Source organism: Myotis yumanensis, unplaced genomic scaffold (assembly GCF_028538775.1).
Source record: "Myotis yumanensis isolate MYYU_CA2020_CCGP unplaced genomic scaffold, mMyoYum1.0.hap1 SCAF_15, whole genome shotgun sequence".
Classification (NCBI taxonomy): domain Eukaryota; kingdom Metazoa; phylum Chordata; class Mammalia; order Chiroptera; family Vespertilionidae; genus Myotis; species Myotis yumanensis.
In genome coordinates, this window is record NW_027223766.1 from 44,475,168 (window position 1) to 44,492,421 (window position 17,254).

The 17,254-nt window shown below is 43.9% G+C and overlaps 1 protein-coding gene across 2 annotated transcripts in view; it reads right to left on the minus strand.

Moving 5' to 3' along the window:
* Positions 1-16,796, minus strand: part of CPQ (carboxypeptidase Q) — a 341,853-nt gene extending 325,057 nt beyond the window's left edge. Inside the window, exon 1 of one of the 2 annotated variants that reach the window (XM_070392147.1) lies at positions 16,664-16,796. The gene's annotated coding sequence lies outside the window, so the exon portion shown is untranslated. The remainder of the gene's footprint in view (positions 1-16,663) is intronic. The other variant, XM_070392148.1, reaches the window with a different exon arrangement.
* Between the last annotated feature and the right edge of the window lie 458 nt (positions 16,797-17,254).

Consider the following 17,254-nt stretch of genomic DNA (forward strand, 5'->3'; position numbering starts at 1 on the left):
CGTGCATGGCTGAGCTGGAGGATGTGGACAGGAAGTTTGGGCCAGAGCCCACGAGCAGAAGGGAAGATATACAATGGCTATTGTGCCAACAAACGTTTCTTGGGTTGGGGGCAGGGAAAGGGTCAGAAGCAGAGACACTCGAGCCAAACCCAAGTGGTAGGGCTTTAGCTGGCAACATGAAAACCCCTCCTGCCAAGGTTGCCAAGGAACACGCTCACAAGGCCAAGAGCATGTTATTCAGATCGTCTTCCCAGTGAACTGTGTGTGGCACTTTTGGGGGCTGGCAGAGCGCTGTCTCAGATCTCCTCTTTGGAGCTTCCTCATCTTTCTGATCAGGACAAGAGGCCCCCTTTCATGGTTTTCATAGTATTCTCTTTCAGTTAGGTACATTTACACTTTCAAATTAAGCAGAAAAATACTTTGAATATGTACTGGCCTTCATTGAAAAAGGTAGTTTGGGACTTAGAAAATAGCAACTACGTATTTGATTGGACACATCTAACTACTGCAAACCACACTTGATAGCTCTACTGGCCATTAGTCCTTGACTAACAGATCCATGTCCAGTTAGAGCAATCATCATTCCCCTTTCAAGGATCTATGCTGCAGGGATCACACTAGACACTTTTCAGAATTTATTTCATTTAATCTTCTCCCAAATTCCTGGAGGTTGATGTCACAACCCGTCCCCATTCTACAGCTAAGGAAACTGTGCAGAAAGCAATTTACCAAAAATCATGTGGCAAGGAAGTGGCTGAACAAGGAACCAAACTCAAGTCATTCTGACTGTAATAGCTATATTCTTTCTACTATATTGTACATAACCAGGTAACTGTATGGTCAGAACTCAATGAGTAACTTGAAATGATTTTATTTCAGTTGTGCTGTAGTGAATTACTGTCCCTGAGGAGGGTCCACTGTTTGCCAATCACTTTCAGTTATTAGAAGAGTCACATTCCACTATTTAATACTGAAATACTTATTTTTTAAATTCCAGTTTAACGCTCTTCCCCGTCTGTGTCCAGAGGGCTGGCCAAGTTTCAGGTCAGGACTTGGAGGGAGCAGTCCCAAGGTAATAGGAAGAGTTCCACTCAATAATCCTATATAATAAAGAGCTAATATGCTAATTAGACCAGGCAGCAGAACAACCTTCGGACTATCTTCCAGAATGACCAGTGGGCAGGGCCGCTTGAACAAATTTTGTGCATCGGGCCTCTAGTTGCAATATAAATGCTGTCCCATTGCTCTATGTCTTTCAAATTTTAGTTGAACTTCATGGCATGTAAACATGAAGCTTGGAAGAGTCTCTGGCATGATGAACAGCCTGGGTGTGGCATGGTCTCAGGAAGACACCACAGTGGGGTGAACTATGTTAGGCTAATTGGGTGACAGATTTTTGCCCACCTGTGCTGGGCTGGCTAGGTGGGAGGAGACAAAGGAACGTATCTTCTGAGAGATATGAATTCTAGCAGAGAATAGAGATCGAGGAACATATTAAGGGAAAACATGATTTGAATTTATTTGATTGCTAAAGTTTTGATACAAGAGTGGCCGAGTAAAAAATAAGCATTTGCACAAGGAGGAAGCAAAGACAGGGATAACAAGCAAACATCTACCAGATAGCACCAATGAATGAAGAGATTGTGCCCAGGCTGAAGGGGAAAGCCACGTGAAACTTCTGATGAATTTGTATTTACTTCAAAATTTTTAAATACTGTGTGGCTCAAACAGAAATGCCTGTTGTCAATCTTTGGTCCCTGGGCCACTAGTTTGATACTTCTGTTACATTAGGGCTGAGGAAGCCTTTTGTGTGGCCACTCTGGCTTTTTGATGGCTGGCTTTTACTTGGGATTGCCACTTATGTTGGACAGTAGGGGCAGTTCTCGTCATCAGTTTCAATGTGAGTGAGATTCTTCTGAGCCCACTGGAAAATTGACAACATTAAAATACAGTTTTCACTGAGGTACTAGTCTTTCAACATCTTTTGAAATAATCTATAACCACAGCTTCATGTTTACATGCCATGAGTTCAACTAAAACTTGAAAGACATAGAGCAATGGGACAGCATTTATATTGCAACTAAAGGCCCGATGCACAAAATTCGTTTAAGGGGCTCAGCCCTCGCAGCCCAGCTGCCTCACGGCCCCACCCACTGGTCATTCCGGAAGATAGTCCGAAGGTTGTCCCATTGTCCAGTCTAATTAGCATATTAGCTTGATCGGCCCTGATCACTGGCCAGGCCTAGGGACCTCACCTGTGCATGAATTTCGTGCACCAGGCCTCTAGTTTACAATAATAAAACATTGGGATACCTTCATAAACTCATTAAGAATTCTCAAAACAATTAGAAAAGACCAATAATGCTTTTAAAAAGATTCGAACAGCAGAGTCACAGAAAATACAAACGGCTCTTACACGCAGGAAAAGATGCTCAAGATCATTCCTGATAGAAATGAGAACTAAAAGCAAGATACCATTTATTTCCATCAGATTGTTAAAGATCATAATGTTTGGTACACACTGTGGTACAAGAAAATAGGGAAACAGACACAATTACATTTTGCTGCTAGGAACAATCAATTTCTGTGGAGATCGGTCTACATATATGCATGTACATTTTAATGCAAAATTCCTCTTCTAGAAATTTTCCTACAGATGGGCAAAATGATCTATGTACAGGGATACTCATTGTTATATATTTGTAATAGCAAAAGTTCGGAAAAGCATAGCTGTCTGTGTATAGCAGACTGATTACATAAATTATGAACATCCATAAGGTAGGACATGAAACTATGAAAAGGAATGAACTGTTCTCGGTGAGCAAATATTGAACAACCTCCAAGAAGAAATGTCAGAAGAACAAAACAAGGTGAGAACAAAATGTACAGAGAGCTACCATTTAACTACAAAGAAAGAAAAAAAAAAAAGAATATGCTCTCTCCAAGGATACACAAGCCACTGATAACAGGGGTGCCTCCATGGAGAGTAACCCAGGGGCTTAGGGCAAGGAGTGGGGTGTCCACTTGCATGTGTTACCTCAAAAACTATAACAATTGTATACCCCTTTTTCTATGCTTCCTTTTATCTGCTTCATGTATCCCCTCAAACTCTCAATAAATATATATTAGTATTTATTCTTCCAAAGAGGAGGTCACCTGTGTGGGTATTCTTGTTTGAGTCCAGGGAGAAGAAGGATAAATATTCTTCCTTTAAGGGTATCAGTGTTTCAGTTTTCAATGTGATTAGGACTTCCATGAGGGAAAGAAAGACACTTCCTCTTTTTAAAAAAGTCCTTTCAATCTTTTCTGTTCTTAAGCAAATCTATAGCCAAATATCAAAAGGTTTTTTTTCTACCTTTGCAAAGACAAACTGTTTTTCAAAGAGGCACTTCTTATTTTACTAAAAAGAAAATACAAATGAAGATTTCTAAAGTTTCCTGGGATGTGGATGTAGCCGGGTACGAAGAGAGTATTTACGTCAAACGAACAACGAAAAAAGATTTTGTTCCCATTTTGCTAGAATCTCTTTCTTCTTTTAACCGCTCTGCCAACTTTCAGCCTGGAAACGTGTGCCTGTAGTGGATGCGAGAGATGTGAAACTGTGCCTAGAGAGATGCAAATTCCGTGCAACGATTCTCAGCCAGGTATGCGATATTTTTTCATTATTTTAAGGCCCCGCAAGCATTGCTTAAGGAAACGTATAACGTTAGTAACACTGACTCAGGGTAATATAAAAGTTCTCTTATGTCATGAAGACTTACACAGTAGACCACAAAATTATACTATTTGGCCATATAGATCTGACTTTAATGAGATGTAAATGAGCATATTTATTAGACAGCTTCAATAAACCCACAAAAGTGTTTTAAGCACAATATCATTTGGGGAAGGACAAAAACATCAGAAAATGCATGCACTTCAGTCCTTTCTACTTCTCAGCCTCCCTTCCTCTGAAACCTTTTCTGTTTCCAACCGGTTTTTCTAGTGGGAGTAATCTAAGTTGAAAGGCCAACTTTGGGTATTTTGTGATGCTGAAAATTTTACGATACCATGATAATAGTTGATACTTTGCATTCCAATTGATGTTTCTCTCTCTCTCTCTCTCTCTCTCTCTCTCTCTCTCTCTCTCCATCTTCCTCTCTCTTCTCAAAATAAATAAAAACATAACCTTGGGTGAGGATTAATATATATCCTATGATCCATTTAATTGTTTCTAGTCCAACAATTACTCGATAAATAAGACTTTTTTTAATAAGACTATATCTCCCATTCCTTCACTTTCTTAAAAGTAATAGAAAAGTCTTGTCAAGCTGTTCTGTTTTCATTTTAACCTCCCTATTCCTCAGGGGGCGCCCGAACCTAGCATATTATTGGAATTGCTTCAGTGTGGCGTTTGAGCCCCTTCTTAGCGAGCAAGGCAATGTAGTACTCATACCAAAGCTGCCCGGTCAGATTGTGGGCTCCCAGCTTAGAGCCCTCAACTTGCTCACCACCTTTGTCAGAGTAAGAGCCGCAGTCCTTAGGACGGCCCACAGGCCCCTGCTGCTTCGGACCTCGTCTCCGCTTCTCCCTCCCTCTGCTCCACTCACTCTGCACTGTGCCCACCTCCGAACCTCTGCACTACTGTTCGCTCTGTTTGGAACAGCTGTACCCAAAGGGAACACAGTGCCTTCAAAATCCACTTTGCTCAAAATCTACTTCTTAGTCCATCTTTCCCTGACCACCATATTCAAAGTGTCAACAACTCCACCTGAGCAGTCCTTTACCTCCTCCCTTATTGACTTTTCTGCATAGACTACCTCCCTTTCAAACACACTACAAAATTAACGTATCCATTTAGCTTGTTGTCCATATTTCTGGAATAGAAACTCCACGAGGGCAGGGATTTTCATCTGTTTGCTCACTGCTGTACGCCTGATACCTACAACAGTGTCAGGCACACGGTAGGGGCCAGAGCTGCTGCACAGAACTGGTCCAACTGTACTACACAACCTTAGAGATCAGTCCAGAGGGTCTCGGGGTGCCACAGTGGAGCAGCCCTGTCAAGGCCCTCAGAGTGTTAACTACCTGCTTTGCGGTCTGTCATACAGCAATGTTCAGAAATAGCTAGAGGTGTCCTTAAAGCTTTATTTTTGCCTCCTCTTTGTTTAATGGTTTCATTTTGCTTTTACGGTTTCATTGCATAGTAAGCTGGTATTGGATGCTGTATAGAAAAACAATAATCTGGTTCTATAAAAACAGAAATCTTCATTTATTTCACCTAAATTTGTATGAATTCCTCTAAACCATGAGGCCTGATGGAGTGTGTTTTCCTGCCGAATCCCTGAAAACCATTATTAGTGAACTATATCACTCCAGTTATAACTTGGATGTGAAAATAGTTCTCCAAAGAGATTCTACAAGTGAACTGATAATTAGGGGAAATCTAAGATGCTAAACTTCCATATATTCCATAAATACAAACCAAAGAAAAGTTGGCTAGAATTTTATTTTTTTTCCCCAATTTTTGGAAATAAATTGCAGATTCCTCATATGATTCTTCATTCATTCCAAGCACTGGAATTACTTGGAAGAACATCCTTTTAAATGTACTACACTTAAGCAAACTTCAAGTTGATAGGTTCCTTGTTGCAACTGCCAAACCTTTGCTAGGCCATTTGCTTTTCTTTTGTTGTGCATAATTCACAAGGATTTGACAACACAATGGTTACTACTGTAATGGAGCTACATATCCTGAGAGAGGATATTCTTCTTGGCAAGTTAAGAGCCGAATGGGATTACAAATACCACTTTACACCATAGCTCTTACAATCCACAATGGAACATTAAAACTATTGAAAAAAGAGAGTTATGTCCACTTCCTTAGACATACTTGCACATGCTTTTTAGACTTACTTGCACAAGCTTTTCACACATACACACACACACACACACACACACACACACTTTAGTTTGCATGTACTCTAACTCTTATGCTTCTATCATTGTATTATAATGCTGAGTGCAATGCAAGAACTCAGAATAGATAGTTGCAGGCCAGAAAGTATATCCAAAGTGGAATTATTTCAGTTTAGTACTTTTTCCCAATAAACAATCACTCAGGCCGAAACCGGTTTGGCTCAGTGGATGGAGCGTCGGCCTGCGGACTGGGGGGTCCCGGGTTCGATTCCGGTCAAGGGCATGTACCTGGGTTGCGGGCACATCCCCAGTGGGAGATGTGCAGGAGGCGGCTGATCGATGTTTCTCTCTCATTGATGTTTCTGACTCTCTATCTCTCTCCCTTCCTCTCTATAAAAAATCAATAAAATGTATTTAAAAAAAAATTTTTTTTTAAATAAATAAACAATCATTCAGTTAGCAACTATTTATTTAAAACCATATGCCCTAAACTTTGCATAATACAAAAGAAGTAAAAGACCAGATTCCTGCCTTCAGAAGTATAAAATATATTGTGGAGACCAAAAGATATGCAAAAATTAAAGAGAAAATAATCATTAATAATAATTAAGTGTAAAAAGAGAATATGAGTGACATGAGTAGTTTGCAAGGACTTCATAAAAGATGTAGGACTTCAGTCAGATTTTGAAGTATGGTTAACATTTGGCTGATGGAGGAAAGCAAAGAGAAGCGCATTTCAGGCACAGAGCTCCCAAAACTCTTGAAATTTAAGTGGTGAGAGCAACAAAGATTAAGGAGGTGATTTTTGGACCAGGCCTAAGGATGGGGTTGGTTGTCAGGAGAATCAACCATCTGATTAGAGAATTGGAACTATCAGTCCCACACCCCCCGCCCTTACCCCAACATCCAGGGAGGGGCCTGGGGCTAGGGATTGAGTTGAATCGCCAATGATCAATGATTTAATCAATCATGCCTATGTCATGAAGCTCACATAAAAACCCAAAAGGCCAGGATTCAGAGAGCTTCCAGGTTGGTGAACACATGGAGATGTGTACTCTGAGAGGGCATGGAAGCTCCGAGCCCTTTCCCAATGCCTTGTTCCATGCAATTCTTCCAGCTGGCTGTTCCTGGGTTATATTCTTTTATAATAAACTGGTGATCTAGTACAAAAAAAAAAAGTTTATCTGAGTTCTGTGAGCCACTGTAGCAAATTAACCAAATCCAAGGAGGGTGCTGTGGGGACTTTTGAACTATAGCCAGTTGGTCAGAAGCATAGGTAACCCTGGGCTTGTGGTTGACCTCATAGTGGAGGGCCATAGTGTGGACTGAGCCCTCAACCTGTGGGAACTGATGTTATCTCTGGGGAGAGAGAGAGAGAGAGAGAGAGAGAAGCTCAAAATGGAGTCACCTATGCTGAACTCACATCACCAAACTGAGACTTAATGCCTAAGCTAAATGTAGTTTCAGCCTCTCCCAGGAATGTAATCTTAACCAGTCAGCCAGGCATGTCCTGGTCAGCACGAGCGAGGTCATCCACCTGACAGACCCCTGCTGTCCCCCAGAGGAAGGTGACCTTGCCTGAAACCATCCAATCTTTGCTAAATAACTTCCTGGACTCCCCCTCCCCCATTTCTGCCTTTAGAAGCCTTTTCTTTTCTAAAGCCCTTCAGAGCTCCTTCCCATTTGCTAGAGGGGATGCTGCCCAACCCATGAATGGTTAAGTGAATCCAATTTTATCTTTAAATTTACTTGGGTCATTTTCTTTTTTTAACAATAGCATCAGAATTGAGTTGAATTGTAAGACACCCCGCTGGTGTCTGAGAACTGCTTGAATGTGTGGGGGGAAACCCATATCTGCAGAAACTGGTCATCAGAATCTTACACACCTTCTCTCTAAAGTCTTTTCTTACCTGCCCTGGCCAAATCAATCACCTCCTCTGCTTTTTCCTCTCCCTTCCTGCCAATCATTACCCTGCCCCCCCTACAGTCATCTTGAGTCGGCTCAAGTACCATCTTTCCCAGCATCCTTTCCCTGACCTGCCTCCTCCTCCTCTTCTCACAGGCTGTGTGCAATGTCCTCTTTGATTTCCTAGCACCTTCTGCTTGCCTCCCTCAAAGTTTACGATAATCTAAATAGAAATTATCCAGATTATGTCACTAGGCTTAAAGCTTTTCAAGGGAAAGATCAAAGTCATGTGAATGATCTGCCCAGTAGATAACAGAAGCTCAAGAAGCTGTGTTTCCTTCATCCTTGTATCTCCATCACTCAATACATATGTGGCACAGAGTAGCAGCTAAACTGATGTTGGCTGTCTGGGTGAACAGATTCCTGCAATAAGCTGATTGTATAGCACCCCCCACCCCCACTCCAAATTCATATGTTGAAATTCTAACCCTAATGTGATGGTATTAGAAGGTGGGTCTTTGGGAGGCAATCAGGTCATGAGGGTGGAGCCCTAAACATGGGATTAGTGCCCTAATAAAAGGGACATCAGAGAGCTCTTCAGCCATGTGGAGATATGATAAGATGGCAGTGTGCAAACCCAGAAGAGGATCCTCACCAGAACCTGGCCATGCTGGCACCAGGATCTCAGACTTCTCGCCTTCAGGACTGCGAGAAACAAATGTCTGTTGTTTATAAGCCACCGCGTCTATGGCGCTTTGTTACAGCAGCCCGAACTGACTAAGACGCCTCCTCACCTACAATCTGTCTGTCCTTCTACACACCCAACTCACCATTTCAAAACCTTTTGAATTTTCTCTGTCCTTTCTCCACCACCAACATTTACAGAATTATGCCAAATGTCTCCACTATAGACTAAGGCTGTCTGATCACAACTAGGTCATCTACATTGCTTAGCAACCATTATATTTATCTTCAGCTAACCCTATCGAATTCCCCAGCATAGCTGCTACAAAGGTTTTCCATTCCCCGTAAGGCCCAAATTCCACCCCCACCCCGCTCATGCTCAACCACAGCTGTCCGCGTCTACATAAGTGAGGAGACAGTATGACCGCGAGATGCCTTGGCTTGCTTCATCCTCACCTCAAAACTACAGTCCCTCTCAGTTCATGTCCCGGTGAAAGAATTGCCCTCCCTCCTTTCCAAAGCCAAAGTTTCTAGTCACAGTGTAACCATTTTCTACTTTTTCTCCCTCTCCTTGCCTCCTTCCCTTCACCACAGAGGAATGCTTAACCCTCCTAACATTTACTGAGCATGTACAAAGAGGCAATTGCTACTGTAAGCAGTTTACATAGAACATTTTATTCAATCCTGACAAGAACCTTTGATGTTCCTGTTATTACATCCCCTCATTTTATGAACTAGGAAACTCAAGCTGGTAGAACTGTGACATTTACTCAAGGTCACGAAGCTTCCCACTTCCTCATACACTTGAACTTTTCTAAAGAAGAACTGAAACGGGTTTCTTCTCCCTATTTCCTTCCTCTCTTCCTCGGTTTCTACATCATGTGTCCAGAAACAATCTCAGTGACTTATAATTGAGCTTTTCTGTGTATGTCAACAAGGATAGGGAGCCCTAGTTGGTTTGGCTCAGTGGATAGGGCAACAGCCTGCGGACTGAAGGGTCCCAGGTTCGATTCCAGTCTAGGGCAAATGCCTGGGTCATGGGCTCAATCCCCAGTAGGGGGCGTGCAGGAGGCAGCTGATCCATGATTCCCTCTCATCACTCATGCTTCTATCTTTTCCCTCTACCTCCCTCTCTGAAATCAATAAAAAAAAAATTTTTTTTAAAAAAAAAACAAGGATAGGGACACTTAGACATTACAGACACATACACACAACACTACTATTAACATTGGTTCACTATATATTTGTTGATATGTAAAAAAGAATAAATTCAGTACTTACAAGAATTATATTATTAAAAATGTATCAACATAGCCTTTTTCTCAGCTGCTATCACTTTTATAATTCTTAAGCTCTATGAGTTTAGAACTGTACAAAAGAAACTAAAGTGTTCAGTAGGTTTTTGAAAAGCGCTCACAGCCTGGACCTTTTTCTTCAGTCGCCTAACCCAATCCCCTGGCCCACCACTTGGCACAGTCTCCGTGGCTTTCAAGAAGAATTTTCTCTGAACACGAAGGACAAGACCAGGTCCACAAAGGAAGAGCATACACCAGTATCAGCTGAAACTGCTTCCCCTTCAGAAAGGCCAGGCGGACACCAGGTCAGCCGAGGAAACAAACATCTCTCCCATTGACAAGTGTTTAATTGGACACTTTGAGCACCTCATGTCATGTATGCAGATGCAAATGTTTGAAGGGTTGTTTACAGCGCAGTTGGTGCCAGACAGGCTCCAATGCCAAGCCAGCACACAGCCTCCCATTATCCTGCTGGGCTCAGCTTCTAAGGATGTTTCAGGGCTCTCTGGGCCTTGTAAATTTCCACAGCCAAAGGCTCCTCTGTGTTTTCAGAGCTGATTCCTTCTTTCCCCGGTGAGCAGACTGTCCTTCCCCTGCCAATCTCTGTTCCTGCCTGCCCTCGTTCAGAAAAGGCTTTGGAGAAATGATCTGAGAGGTCATTATTCCATCTCTGGAAAGTGTAGGGTTGAAGTTTTAGTAGTTTTGGGAAACTCACAAAAAGGAAATGTCACGCTCTAGATCCCTGCCCAGGCACTGGGTCTTCGCTGATATAACTACCACGAATTGTTCCTGTTATTCATTGAAACTGCAGCTTGCTAAGTCAGGGGAGAGATGAGTCCACCTTAACACATTGCGGACGGATCACGAGAATTCTCGTGTTTTCATATTACACAGTGTTTTACAAAGTATCATATTTTTTTTATTTTTATTTTCTAATATATTTTATTGATTTTTTACAGAGAGGAAGGGAGAGAGATAGTTAGAAACATCAATGAGAGAGAAACATCGATCAGTCGCCTCCTGCACATCTCCCACTGGGGATGTGCCCGCAACCCAGGTACATGCCCTTGACCGGAATCGAACCTGGGACCTTTCAGTCCGTAGGCCGACGCTCTATCCACTGAGCCAAACCGGTTTCGGCCAAAGTATCATATTTTAAAAAGATATTAGATTGTAAGAACATGTAATAAATAACTTCAAAATGCAATGGGTATTTAATTTTAAGGCGTGCCTTAACATTTATGTAAAACGTTTTTTGTACTCCTTCAATAGAAACTTATCTGGCCACTGGGTAAAGCTAGCAATAAAACTACTGGTCCGCATTAACATGCCAGCTATAAGGAAGCACTTTGGTTGGGAGATAAACAAGGATATATCTCCAATGGGGGAATCCATTCACCTTTAAAGAAAGAAAAGATAGAGAGAACTCATGGACATGGACAACAGTGTGGTGATTGCTGGGGGGGAAGGGGTGCATAAAGGTGGAAGAAGGCATAGAAGAGATAAATGGTGATGGGAAAAACAAAATAAAAACAAATTCAATAACAACAACAAAAATTGAACCATAACCATACTCTGCTTTGAAAAATGCAACACAATAAAATATGACATTATTTTGGTATGATGCCTTCAATGTATCCTCTTATCATCAAATACCTTCTTCAAGAGGAATTTTTAAAAGTTTAAAGTCCTAAATTGGAAATACACATTAAGAACATTGTTCATGTATCATTTAAGGATATTTAATACAAGAATAAAAGTTCTTCCGCTCATTTTATATTTGATAAGCTTTTTTTATCCAATGAGTTCTACTGTGTAAAAAGTAATAAGACAATTACTAGTATGTATAATGATTTCATTCATTTTTTTCTTACTACAAACATTGATTACCTACTATGTTAATATAATTTTAAATGGTCTCTAATGATTAGGGGACCAACTCCAATCCCTGTCTTCATATTTGATACTCAAATTAGAAAAGACTTGACAGCCTAGCCAACTGACTCAGTTGGCTGGATCATCATCCCTTACACCAAAGGGTTGTGGGTTCATTTCTGGTCACTGCACATACTGCACATACGTAGGTTGCAGTTTGATAAGCAATGGATAGATGTTTCTCTCACACATCATCTTCTCTCTTTCTCTCTCTCTCTCTCTCTCTCTCTCTCTCTCTCTCTTTCTCTCTCTCTTTCCTCTTTCTCTCCAAAAATCATTAAAAACATATCCTCAGGTGAGGATAAAAAATAAAAGTCTTCACATGTAACATAATCAGTATAGGTATAGCTTACTGCAGAGGTATCTTGCTTTAGGCAAAACCCATGTATGAAAATCTGAATTTCTCCAATAATATATGGGTGATTAAGTTCACTTTATAAAGGGGAGATCTGCCTCAGAGCAGAGTTAATCATAAGACTGTTTCCTATTGTAGACTTCTACCATATTGAAGGTGTCATTCCACAGATATTCTCAATATACAACCCTTCATGACCATCCCTACTGCATGTAACAGAGTCAGTGCTAAGGATCTTTTCCATACTGCCCCTCAACCCAGATCTTGGCCTTGTTGGCCCTCAAATCGTCTGCTTTAATTTTACATAATGTGGCATGGTGGGTGGGAGGTGGAAAGGACACACTGTAAAATGCCGAAGTTCCAAGGCAAAGCAAGGCCCTGGTACAATGAATAGAACCGAGGGTTGAATGTCTTGCCAGCCATAGCATCTGAAGCAAACTCCTAAACACCCAGATTTTTGTTTCTAAAAAAAAAAAAAAAAAGATAATAGTGTCTGGATGTACCTGCTTCTGAAGGATCATGCAACAATCACATTTTTAAAATATTTTAAAGTATAAGGTGCTCCACTAATAAATTCCCTCTTACCAAGCAAGTCTACCACCACAATACTCAGAGAACACTGCATCAATCTGCCTTCTTTGTTAGCAGCTATTTGTCAGAGAATCCATTAAGTGTTCTGAAAATTCCTCCCAATCATTCTCCTTTTCATTTTATCTTACTCTACCTTTGTTATTCTTCCCTTAGTTCAAAGTCTCCCGGCACTTTCTCTGCAAAATAACATCAACCCCCCCTGCCCAGTGCCTCTGAACAATCTCCTATTTGTCTCTTCCTGACAGGTTGAATAAGATGAGAAATTAAAGCTCGTGGTATTCTTACAGTAAAGAAGTAACAGTTCTTTGGAAGAGCCAGCTCAAGTTTCTTCTCTGTACTCCAAAGCCGCCTATACCTGTGTCCTTACCCATCAACCCTTTCTGCTACACTCCTGCTATTTGCTCCTTTGTTCCTTTCAACTACTCCTACCTGTGTTGCTCTGTTTCGCTTTCTCTTGGTGGCTTTTACTAACGCTTCATTGTTTTAAGTGCCCAACCCGTTTCCTTCACTGGAACTTGCATAACAACTAGAGTTCTAAGGAACTTACCTTAAAATGATGTAATGGTCATTAGTCGAGTCTGATGTGTGTGTTTTTCCTTCTTTTTAAGTGGTTTATGGAGATGATGTGTCTTTTTAGGCTGAGGACCTGTCATAACCTTTGGCAGTTCTCAACTGTATGATGTCATAGTACAGCTACCGTCAAAGCTGTATCCTGGGGATCTTTCCTGAATGTTCCACAGTGACCTCTACACACTGTCTTTCTACCCAGACCTCTTCCCCATCTTATATCTATTATTCTCATCAATGGCATCTCCATTCCCCTGGTCAAGTAATTCCAACGTCTTGGAATTACTGTCAACCTTTCTTCCCATATCCAGCTAGTCATTAAACCTGACCCTCTCTATTTTCGGAGTATCTCTCAAACCCAGGCTAGTATAGACCTTTACCCTATTTCACGTGGACGACAGCAACAGCATTCTCAGTTTCTTCTGGTGTCCTTGCCTTTCCCTCTGAAACATCATTCATAAAGCTATTTCCTAAAGAAAATTCATGTAGCATCCTCCGCTTAAAAATTCAGCTTAAAGAAACTCATAAAAAATATGATAGAGGATGTCATAAAATCTAAATAGTGTAGCATTCAAGGGCCTTCGTTCTCTGGCCCCAACCTCACAAGACCTCTCCTGAGGCCGCCTCTTCCTGGGAGTGCCATACTCACATGCGCCTCCTTCTCCTCGCCCAGGTAGCTCTCTCTGCTTGGAACACCCCTCTCCCTTCCCTTGGTTTTTTAGGCTTCAAAATCCACCCACTCAGACGAGTCTTCCTCGGCTCTACCCTGACCTCTTTCCTAGGAGAACGAGTGGCAACTACTTCTACATCACCCGTGGTGTAATTATGTGTGGATGGGTCACTATCCTTTCCTAGTTAAACTCAGCGTCTCATTCACCTTTCCCTGGCACATAGTACACACTCAAGAAACGGTTACCAAAAGTTAATATGTGCTTAACAAAATAACTAAAGAAAAATTCCCGAGATCTAGACGCACACCAGCCCAACTTCTTTGCTGCATGAACAAAACAAGGCTCAGGAATAAAGAGAAAGGACTAATAATCTGGCGATAGCCAACACACGAATGGGTTGTTTATTTTTAAAAGCTAAGTGGGTTAGGGAGGGTAGGGGGAGAAGAAAGTACATTTTAAAGTTCTGGCTCCAGGGCAAGTAATAAAAATTGTTGCTTTAATGTTTTTTTCATAATATTGTGAGCAATGAGAAGGTCTATTCCATCACACCAGCCTTCAGGGCATAAAATTTCAGCCTCCTGAGCTAAATCAAACTGGCATCAGCTCTCGGTTTTTCAGGCGGCCGCAATTGGTCTCTGCCTTCCATGAGGCTAAACTTGACTGACAAAGAAGAAACAAATTAATTTTCCACTTAATTTATGAGCCCCTCTTTTGCTCTTGTCGATTAATTATGTGGGTCCTGTAAACTTATCTTGCATTCTTGTGCCTGGATTACAGGGATGCAAGCATTGCACCTTGTCTGCATTAGTTGTCATTCATATAAAGGAAGAGGTTGGCCTGGACTCCCATCCAAAATTCACTTACCCACAATGCCCCAGAGACCACATTTTCCAACATCACACAGGCTTTCCCTGGGCTGTCTATCTTTTGGGGAGAAACCCTGCCTCCCTCTGCCTGTGTTTTGAGTACCTAACTTTTCCATTTTCCAAGCACTGTTTCTATTTAGGAAGGTAACAGGGATTACAACAGTACTTACCTCTTAGGTTTATACTAAGAATTAAATGGGGCAATATAAGTAAAAAATAATTTGGGGTTGAGGGGACGACGCATGCTGTGCTCAGAGGGAGCATGGCTCTCAGGGGCAAGGGAAAGAAGACAGGGAGCGAGGAAGCTTGGGAGATGCAGCTGCAGGGTTAAGGCCGCATGGAGTTTTGTAGGCCTTCATTAGCCTAAGAGCAGTGGGAAATTACTGAAGTGTTTTCAGCAGGAAATAGATGGTATTGTCAGGCGGGTTGCATGGAAAAACAAGTTAGACCCGGGACAGGGAGCCTGTGGCGATGGAGAGTGAAATTCTGCCCTCGGTTCTCCCCACCAGCTCAGAGTCTGCTATCCTCACCTTGAACTCCCAAGCCCTTTGGAAGCCGATGTGGAGAAGAAGAGGAGAGAGCTGCAGTTTGTGGAAAGAAAAGGAGGCCCAGGATTGCACAGGGTTCCCACAAGCAGAGCAGCTGAACTAAGCAGAACTCCATGAAATCAGCTGAAATGTCACCTTTTACCCCTGATAAGAGAGAGAATCCTTGAAATCTAACTCAGGGAAAGGCCCCATCTAACCGCCCTCATCCTGGAGATTATGAAACTGAGAACTAAAGAGATCATGTGACAAGTCCACAGTGATCCAGCTTTTCCGTAACCTGGGTCTGGAAACCTAGAACCGGTGCATAATAGTCTCAACCACAGTATCTTCGCACATGTGAAGTATCGCTCTCTCCCTCTCTGGACCATAGAATCGGCCTTCTCCTGTCACCCACAAACCAGCCAGTACTGTCTCCAGAAAACAAAACTTCATCATCCTGAAAATCATCCTGAAAGCAAGAGAAATGTCTGGTTTTACAAGTTGCAAAAAGCAGAGGCATGTGGTTCTGCCTTTGGATGCACCCTACCTTTCAGAAATGCACTCAGTAATATTATAGTGACAACGATTCTCCAAAAGTCCAGAGTAGAAAACAAAACACGGGCGAGAAAAAGCCTGGGAACATTTTGTTTTAAGGAACACATATACGAAAAATCGACCTACAGATAAATAGGGGCGGGGGGCGGGGGGGGGGAGGGTTGCTTCTGTGATTACGTGTTTTGTTAAAAACAGCATAAAACAGAACCAGCTTTTAAGCAGCCACAACAGAATGACTCCATTTACCGAAGTCCCACCATTTACAACCTCTGGGAAACTGCCAGAGATGAGTCCTATGCCTGTGTCCGCCGCCTCCACTTGGCCTGTGTTGTGCGGTGCAGGTGCTCCCTCCTTGGGCTCTAGTTCACGTGCACGCACTCAGCCTCCTTCCTGGGCTCCCCATCTACCCAGGGCCTCACTCACTCCACCACGCACTGAGTCCCACTGGGCACCTGACAAGTCAGACCCGCGCTGCCCTCCGAGAGCTTAGATGGCACCAATAGTGAAAGTACAAGGGGAAAGGGGACAGGACCGCAAAGGGGCCGGACAAAGCCCTTGGAGGCTGGGGGCTGGGTCCCAAGGAAGAGGAGGCGGCCTGGAGGCTCCGTGCGGGCGCTGCAGATGGTGCTGCAGCCTCCACTCCAGCCCGACGCCCGCAGCCTCCCCAGTTCTGGGCCCGCAGGCCCGTCTCCCTGTGGCCCCCCAGCCCCGTCCGTCGGGGGGGACTCGTCCAACCCCGGAGGGTCCAACCCCGCGGAGGGGCCAGGGCCTGGCCGAGCAGCGGTGGGCACGGCTGGCGGGCGGCGGACGCACCTGGTTGGGCTGCCGGCGGCGACGGAGCGGCGGCGGCGGCGATGCCCGGGGCAGGCTCGCAGCCCAGCCTGCAGGTCGGGGCCTCCGCGCAGCCTGTGACCGTGACCGCGGCCCTGCCCCTGCGCGGCGGGCGGAAGGCGGGAAGGCGGGAAGGCAGGAAGGCGGGCCGCTGGGCGCCGGGCGGGGCTGGCGGCGGCCGGGACGGAGGCCGGGCGCACCTCCAGCACAGCCCGGGGCGGGGCGGGGCACAGCTGGCGATCGGGGGACCTGGGGGAGGGCCACGGGGCGCCCTAGGGCGCCTCACCTTTGGGTCCTGAGCCCCGTGGCCTTGCTTCCCTGTGTGTGCGTGTGTGTTGGGGCAGGGGGAGGGCGAAGGGGACACGCGTGGCCCTCAGACCCTGCGGTGCTGCGGCCGCAGGTCGGGGAGGCCTGGGCAGCGGGGCTTTGTGCTGCACGGAGCGGCGGTGCAGGCAGGGAAGCGGGGGCTGGGAAGCTGAAAGGCACCCGAGAAGGTTTTGGTGGCGCTGAGCCTGGCGAATGGTGCCTGGAGCCGCACGCCTTGTGAGCTGCCCAGCGCCCGCCCAGGGAAGC